This window comes from Cibotium barometz, chromosome 48, assembly GCF_041138505.1.
Source record: "Cibotium barometz isolate CiBa-2024 chromosome 48, ASM4113850v1, whole genome shotgun sequence".
Lineage (NCBI taxonomy): Eukaryota > Viridiplantae > Streptophyta > Polypodiopsida > Cyatheales > Cibotiaceae > Cibotium > Cibotium barometz.
The window spans coordinates 10385831-10394832 of NC_141093.1; positions in this window are offsets into that span (position 1 = coordinate 10385831).

A 9002-nucleotide genomic window follows, 5' to 3' on the forward strand; every position below is an offset into this window, starting at 1 on the left:
GTATCAACACTATGAGGCTCTGTTTCACTTAAGAAATGATATTGCACTTAATGGTCAACAAAATCAAAATGAAAAATAGAAATAATAAACAATTCCAACTTATATAACCACTTGAAGTTTCATTTCTTCACTTCAAAATGTATATGTAATATCCACAATTTAAACGAGCATAACACAAAAGATATTTTCCCACAAGATTAATACACATGTGCAAGAAAAGGATTCCCAAAAACGTAATCATTTATGTTCATACATCTTTGGGAACAAGACCTTAAAACCTCTCGACCACCTTCAAGCTCCATCAAGAGACCCACAGAGCAAGCACCTACCCGATCTCCCACCCATCCCATGGGATCTAGGTAACAGCATCCCAACAACATAGAGGTGCAACTAGGACTTCCACAAAAGTCAACATGCACCATAGTGACGTGTTGGCAATGGGGTTTCATCTTAACTATGTTGAGTAGTAAACTTCCACATAAGTTAGACACCCCTGCAATACTGTGTCAGCCAACCACCGCAATGGGGCCCACAAATGACTTCGCACTATCATGGGAGTGAGATTTTTTAGATATTTTATTATCCAATTTTTGTAAAAGAAAGCTTGTAGGGCAAGCAAGGACTAAAATAGCCTTATAACCTATTTTCGTTAAGTAATAAAAAACTATGAATACTTAAGCAGGGATGCTTTTAGCATGTGCTTGGGGGGCAGTTGGGACCCAATCTGGTGTTTCTCTCTTGCGTGTCTATATTTTCTTTTCCACACGCTTCCTGAGGCCTATAGTTTTTCATCAACAGTGGTATCAGAGCACATGGTACGCTCTATTAAAAGGGGTGTGTGTGTGTGTAGGCCCGAAGAACCAAGCACGTGTGTTCATCATAAGGAGAATGAGGGTACACCAACTGAGAAGCTTAACTAATGCACATAGGCACAGAGCAGCAGGCTCAAGACAGGCCATACAATGGTGACCACGTCAGAGAACAGCAGCCACAGCTGAGGCCCATCAACGACGATCGATGGGACAGTACAAACCAATAAGCCATGAATAGGTGGTAGAGCAGCGACATACCTGACCAACAAGAGCCAGCACAATACGGCAACGGACGATCGGCAATAAGCACCGCACCAACACTGGGTACCAGCCGACTAGCACAACACATAGAACCAGCCAACGGGAGCAACACGCACCACAGGGTCTCCTTAAGAGACAAATGCAAACAAGCCCCCATTCTACCCCATACATACACCCTTCTTTCCAGGCATCGAAACATTATGTGGGATTAAAGCATAGCTGTGCGGTAGCGAGAGCTGAGCCACGGGAGAAGAAGAAGAAGTAGAAGCAGAAAAAAGAAGAGGAATATTTTGACCACTATAAGATTCGTAGATAAGGTAGGGGAGGGTTGGAAGGGTTAATTGGGTTGAATGGGAAGATTTAGGCAAAACATTGAGACATGAATAAGTTTTTACCTCCCTTGAGTAAGATTGTTCTCCTAACACTCTTAAGCTAATTCATATGCATGTTGAAGCCTTCCACTAGCTTTACTAACACAAATTAGCCCCATCATATCACTTTATGTGAAGTATACCAAGCAAGGCAATTTGTACTCCTTTCGTAGTCCCCCTTCTTCATACTTTGTCTCATAGTTTAATATTTGCTACACAAACTCAAAAATTTTACCCAATGTCTTACTTTAAAGATCTTAAAGAGTAATTTAATTTTTCTTTCCGAAGCACTCAAAAATACCTTCATTTGAAGAAGTTATAGCCAAAATACTGAAGCTAGGTGCCCAAAAACCGCAATTTTGAGAAGCCTTTCCACATCAATTATGAGTGTCCACTTCTACCTCTAAAGCATGAGGTTACCAACGATCGAAGATGCTAAATATAAACATTACTTAGCTTTTTTTATTGCATTATCAATTCAAAAAGTACCTCCTTTGATGGTGCTCAATTATATAGCCCAAAAAGTTACATTTTGAACATCTTTGGGTCTCTAGAGCCACACAATAGTTTGACTTAGAGCTCAATATATTATGCATATAAACTCAAAAATTGGTATTCATAGGCTCATTTTAAATCTCTCAAAGAGTACTATAACTTTGCTTTTTAATGCACCTTAAATTATTCATAGTTTGAGAGATTTGATTGAAACATCTTTGGCTCTCTCCACACAACAGTCTGACTTAGAGCTCAATATATTATGCATATAAACTCAAAAATTGGCATTCATAGGTTCAGTGTAAATCTATCAAATAGTATTATAACTTTGCTTTTTGAATCACCTTAAAATGATTCATAGTTTGAGAGATTTAATCAAAATCTTGAAGTTGGGTACCAAAAAAACAAGTGAAATAGCAACTTTTCCCTTCCACATGTGAAGAAGATTATTCACGTCATAACCCTTTATTGAGAAAGATCTTGGTTGCTATGATTTAGCCTTTATAGTTTGTAGTGACTTTAAATCCCCCACACCAATTCGAAGAAGTCCACTTCAATCGATTGGCAAAGAACCCAAAATTAATGACTTTGAGGTAAGGCTCCTCTCCTCCCTTGAATTTGATGAGGTCCCAGAAATGGAACCAAAATATGCATACTCTCACTAAGAAAAATGCTAGGTCTCCTCATTTGTGACCTTTTTGGGTGCATAATTGTTGAAGAACGCTGAGAAGTGAGAAATAAGGCTCATTTAGACACATGCTAGAAGAGGTATAATGAGTAGACAATAAGAGACAACATCAACATAAGTATGAGACATTATATTTGTACACAAGCTTACTAAGTTAGAACATTACTATCAAGATCCAAGGAAACTAGAACTCCATTACTAACTGTTGAAATATACAAGTCAATAGGGTGTGTGCGGAAACAAGCCCTTAGTATAAGAGGCTGTAAAAGAGAATATGTAAATGAGAGAGAAGCTGTGAAAAGGTGAGAAGTATCTACTGGGAGAGAATAAAGGGTAGCATGAGAAGATTTAGGATGTGTGGAGATATTATGGGAAGAGGTGGAGCGAATCAAGCAAAAGAGGTGGAGTGAATCAAGGAGAGATTAGTGGGATTAGATGCTTGGATGTAAACTCTATAAATTGAGGCATTGGCCTAATGAGAATTTGTTGGTTTTTTATTATCCATGCCTGCATTAAGCTATCAGTTAATTGCTCACTAATCACATCTTAATAATCATCTAATCTCTTTATTTAATGATGTTGATTCTAGCATTTGATCCACCATAGCTCATCACATTACTGCAAATTCAACACTAACACACATCAAGTAGGAAAGTAATAAGCTACAAGAGTGTGAGGATAGCTTTAACATCTAAGAAAACTCTAACTCAATATGTTAATATATGTCAATATACATTACAAGTGAGTAAGAGCGATCCTTATATAAGATATTTCTCACCCTCTTCTCAAGAATTACATTAAAAGATAGTAGAAGCATTAAAATGTGTAAGCACAGATGTCACTATCACCACATGTCCTTCTTAGCTAGTTTTGACATGTGTCTTCTTGATTTCTTAATTCAAAGATTTGTTGACTTGGAAGATAAGATCAACCCCACCTTACCACACAAAGGCCCCTCAAGTACATATGTCAAAAGTGTCCTTAGTATACATATAAATTCTAGAAGGATTATTCTCTCTTATACATACATCCACAAAAGTATCCTTAGTCCACATAGGACTTTTAGAAGTATTATTCTTACTTATGCGTACTTCCACAAACCTTGTGAGATTAGTGAGAATTATTGGTATACCAAATGTCAGGTCCCACATGGATAATCACCACACATATATATTATACATTGTAATAAAGTTGTCTTAACAAAAGGAAAATTTTGATATTATAGACGATATTCCACAGCAGCTTAAACAAGGTTTGCACAGTTGGATGGGGGGAAAAAAAGCATCCTTATTCATGCTAAATGTGTTTAAAATAGAAACGATAGTGAAATCGGCGACTCAAGAAGCTAAAGTTTCCTTAGAAAGACCATGTACCTGTGTGTCCAGCCTTGATTGACACTAGGGCTAGGCACGAGACCTCATGTTATGGGAGCCAACACTCTCCCACATAAACTTAGGAAAAGGTTTGCAAGGTGCAAAAATAACATCCATGTTCGTACTAAATATTTTAGAAAAATAAATGCCAAAATAACATCCACGGCTTGCCTTAAGCTAGAGTTTCCCTAGAAAGACCATGTAGATGTGTGGCCAACTTTGGTTTGACACTAGGGCTAGGAACATGACCTCGTGTCCTTGAAGATGCAAGGCCACCTGGCCCTAACACCATCCATATTACCCTCACAATCCATATTCATCGGTCACTTTTGAAGCAAAATTTCAGGTTGAAACTAAACTTGCTAGTTTTATGTGATCCCCATAGATACATTGAAAGAAGCATGATCCAAAAAGGGATAAATTGTGGCCACTTATTATTGGAAAAAGTCTGAGCTTCCCCATAGGATGGTTACTGTGCCCTGGATGAGGACACCCCAAACCTTTCAACATCCCACGCCTTAACTTCCAAATACATGACATCACTTTAGGTAAACCCTAAAATTCAACACTCCTCTCACCTTACTGGTTACCCCCTCAAACCATTATGGAGATCTAAAACCTTGCCAGTAGAGATGGATACTACCTCCTAAGCCTCGACTAAGGAAGTCACCAAGCAGGAGTGGATACCTAAGAGTACTAGGTATTACCAAGGAATCCCTAAGTAAAGACTAGCAGTCAGCCATCCAGCCATAAGTCTTTTCATGAGCAAAAGTTTACCAAGTAGGAGAGTCCTAAAAAATATGTCGTCTACACCACAACCTCCTAAACCAAAGAAAATTATCAAACCCTAGTTCCATCCTAACAGTTAACACCATGTTGGATCTCGTAAAAGCTACTCGGAGCTTAAGGCTTCTGCAAAGGGGAGCCCTACATTTGAGTTTCGAGGTTGAAAGAACCATGAGACTCTACAACCACACCATCAAATGACAAATCAAAGATGGAGCAGAGACCTAAAGCCATGCCTCTAACACCAAGAAACAAGAGGCAATTTTTATGTGAGGCGACCCTACCCATTACCATCCCCATCAAAGAAGAGCCACTCATGATGCCAAAACCCATGAGAGAGGAGGAGCTACCCACGATATCAAAACCCGAAGAGAGCCAAGCATAAACTTTCATGGCAAACCCAAGCAACCTCAAGCCTCAAAGGGAACACCATAGTCCCAAAACAACCTTGCATGCTCACTCGCTAGTTGGGAGGCCAATGTCATGTAAAAATTTAAGAAATTCTAATAGCATCGGCATCAAAACTTTTGTCATGGATGGGCAAATGATTTCCACCTTTGCTCATTGAGTTCAAAAGGTAAGCATGGAAGCCTTAGCTCCCAATTGTATATATACATATACTTGGAAAATATCTATTATTATTTTTAAGCACCCCTCCCCTCTCTCTGTAAACACATTCCCCCTTTATTTTTTAACCCCTAAACCCCTTTTTAGCCCCCCCTCCTCTCAAAAAAATTAACAGACGCCCTTGTTTAATTTTTTTCAACCTCCTTGTCTAATTCTCCCCCCCTCTAAATTTTTAACCCTCAACCCCTTTTATCTACATTTTTAACCCCCCTCCCCATTGCACACCAAATAAAAAGTTAGCCCCCTCCCCTCCTCCCACACTCACACACATACAAATAAAAATAATAAAATAATGTTATTTTTATTGAAAATAAAAAAATATTATAATTTTTTAAAACAAATGAGGAGGAGAAGTAGAAGAAGGAGAAGAAAAAGGGTAAAGGAGGAAGAAGAAGAAGCAAAAGAAGAAGAAGAGAAGGGAGGAAGAAAAAGAAGAGGAAGAAGACAAAGAATAAGAGAGAGAAAGAAGCCGAAGAAAGAAGAAAGAAAGGAGGAGAGAGAAAGAGACAAGGAAAACAACGAAAAGAAAGAAATTCCTAAGATAATGGCAATGACACAAAGATGACATCAACAAAATCGACGTCGATGTGACGAGGATAAAGCAAAAACTCAGAAAGAAAAGCAAGAAAAGAAGATGCTTCACCATCGAGAAGTTATTGCCAAAGAAATGGAAAAAGTGCCCTTTTTCCACCACCAAACCATCCCTTAACCCATTGTTGTCTTGTGCAACATCGACATCGTCTCTCCCCAAGCAAGTTAAGCTTTAAGGCACATTAAAACATGGATTTGAATGCATTTTCTACCTATTCCATCAATGCTACCAAGCTTAATAATATGTGATGAATCTCATGATTTTTGTTCTTCCTCTCACCCCATCACCCCTCTGTGTCTTTGCTAATTCACCATACCCCATGGTGAAGCTCTTTTACAAAATCTCAAAATCTTCTAGAAGTCTATTACTCTTTCCCTTGTTTTAATTCATGTCCATTCATAGAGCCATTGTTTGCTTAGGTCAGTGGAGCACTTTTCACATAAAACGTGCACTTGCCTAAACCTAAGGACATGACTCCCCCACAAAGAATGTAAGTACACTAAGATGTCAAAAGCTAATCAACAAACACACATGGCTCATCATTCTTCTCAAACACAATCACTTGCTCAATGCATGATTACGTCAAAATGTCCATGCACCACACCTTCGCCAGTGACATCCTTCTATATACATCTTTGGACGAGGGGACCGTGGTAGGCAAAAGCATGGTACATAGTACAACCTGTCATCTCCCTCGACTGATGTGCATGCACAAGCGGTTATTCTCAAAAAGCTAATTATCATTCTAATTTGACAACCCATTCAGTCCCCTGCAACAACATCCTCCTCAAGGATAAAATCCATCGATCTTCTCTCAAGAAAAGTGAAAAAATGTCAAGGAAATTAAAGTAAGAGTCGAAGAAAGCAGAGAGTTAAAGCTATCACATAGCAGAGAACATGCATGGGGCACACCTTCAGCCCCCCACACAACCCATGCATGACACTTGCCATTACCAAGGGTTTTGTAATTCACCATCACATCTTGCATAAATAAGCACTCACAATGGTTTGCACCTATACCAAGCCTATTCATCGATGGGGCCATCCACATACGTCTATGGATGGGGGAGACATGGTGGGAAAGAGTGTAGTCCATTGTATGACGTACGACCCATCACTTGGATCCCCTTCAAATTCCAAAGATCTAGAAACCTCCTAGATCTTTAAAATGAATACAAACTCCTCTTGGTTTCCACTTGCCTTTTCATTGACTATCTTCACCATCATAACAAAAACTTCACCACCAAGAATCAAATCTCTAGTAGCACCATGAGATTTGGGAACCATAGATTATCATTCCTAGAAATTTTCATAGCCAATCAAATGCATGTGGTCCTAGTGCATGGATCCTCAAAGCAAAGCCACGGGTCCTCTTTCTTTGAAATGGCCAAACCTCTCACAACCTTAAATGCTTGAGGCCTTGCATCAAGCATTTCTACGCCAACCCTACACCACATGCAATCGCTACAGGCATTCAACCTTAAGGGGACAACCAACATCTATCTCCAATAGGGTCAGCAACTCATGGATTGGTCTCTCACCACCGACTACATGTTTGACCATGCACACCTCTTTGGCCCAAACCTCTAACAACCCCAAAGTTGAGGCATTACATCAAAATTTCTATGCTAACACTACACCACATGCAACCTCAACAAGCTTCCTCCCTTAAGGGCCAACCAGCATCTATCTTTAACAGGGCCCAAAGCTCATGGATTGGACTAGTTGTCAATGACTTTTTAAAGTTTTGTCCAGCCTAGTGTGAAAGATAACAATTTTTATATGTGTCATTTTTTATATTAAGAAGTAGACATTCATTCCCTTACAATAGAATACAAGTGAGCTCTCCTTCTTCTCTACTCCCTCTTGCTTGCTTGGGTTTGGTTGAATCTATGCATAGCTAAATGGTTCCTTGGATAGATTGGATTGAATGTTGGCTTCTCCCTCTCATGAGCTTTCCTTCTACTCTCCTCTAGTGAGAGAGAACCATTGAGGCAGTCCGGGGGGGCGGGGAACAAGAAGAGCGGCCTCTAAGCACTCTTCCCGTGTTGCTCAACGGGCTTGGGGCACAACGCAACACAAACATAAGAACCCCAAAACCACACACTCAACAAGAAAAGGGGCACCACCTAGTTATGTGTGTGAACTAGGACACCAAAGATCTTTCCTTGTAGCCAATCAATACAAGCTAACCATATACATCAATCAAAAGGCACACACACCCTCAACAAACACTCATAACATATGGTATTGTGTGTGGAGGAGACTAGCATAACACAAATAGATGCACACCAAACTTGGAGAAGGACTTAGAGAGACAATATAAGCTTGATTTTGTTGTCGGTATACACATGGTCTTAAGGTTACGGGAGCCCTCTCACCATACAACCCTCTTACCATGGAATGAAAGGCAACAAATCAAAAACAGGCCCTCAAGCCGCCAAGCATAAAATCACACCACAAAATACAAGGATCGAATTTACCTTAAATCAAACATCGGACCGCTTTGTTAAATCAACTTTGGAGATGTAGGAGTCCAAGATTTTGTACACAATTGCACCCAAACTACTAATCTTATTTATGCAACAAAGGCAAGATACAATTATGATAGGGAGTATGGCATCACTCAAGCCCTCACAATGACATAACTAGCTTCAAGCTTCTCTATGCAATCAAAGGTATTGATGTATAGAGAGAGCTCACAAGTTCACTATCTCCTTACACACTAGAGTTGGGAGTGGTGTACAATGTGTGTAATCCCCCTTACTCACAAGGAATGGAGAGGCTCTATTTATAGGTTTGAGAAGCCCAAATTAGGATTAAGCCTAATCAATTTTATTAGGAAAAATCATAGATTATGGATTTTTTATTTTGGAATGAGAGTGGGCCTCTTCTTATTCCTTGAGTCACATGGATGTGGGCTCAAGGTGAGAGAATTATTGAAGATGAGAGGAGAGTGTGATGTAGAGGTTTGAGCAAATAACTTGTAGTAATGCC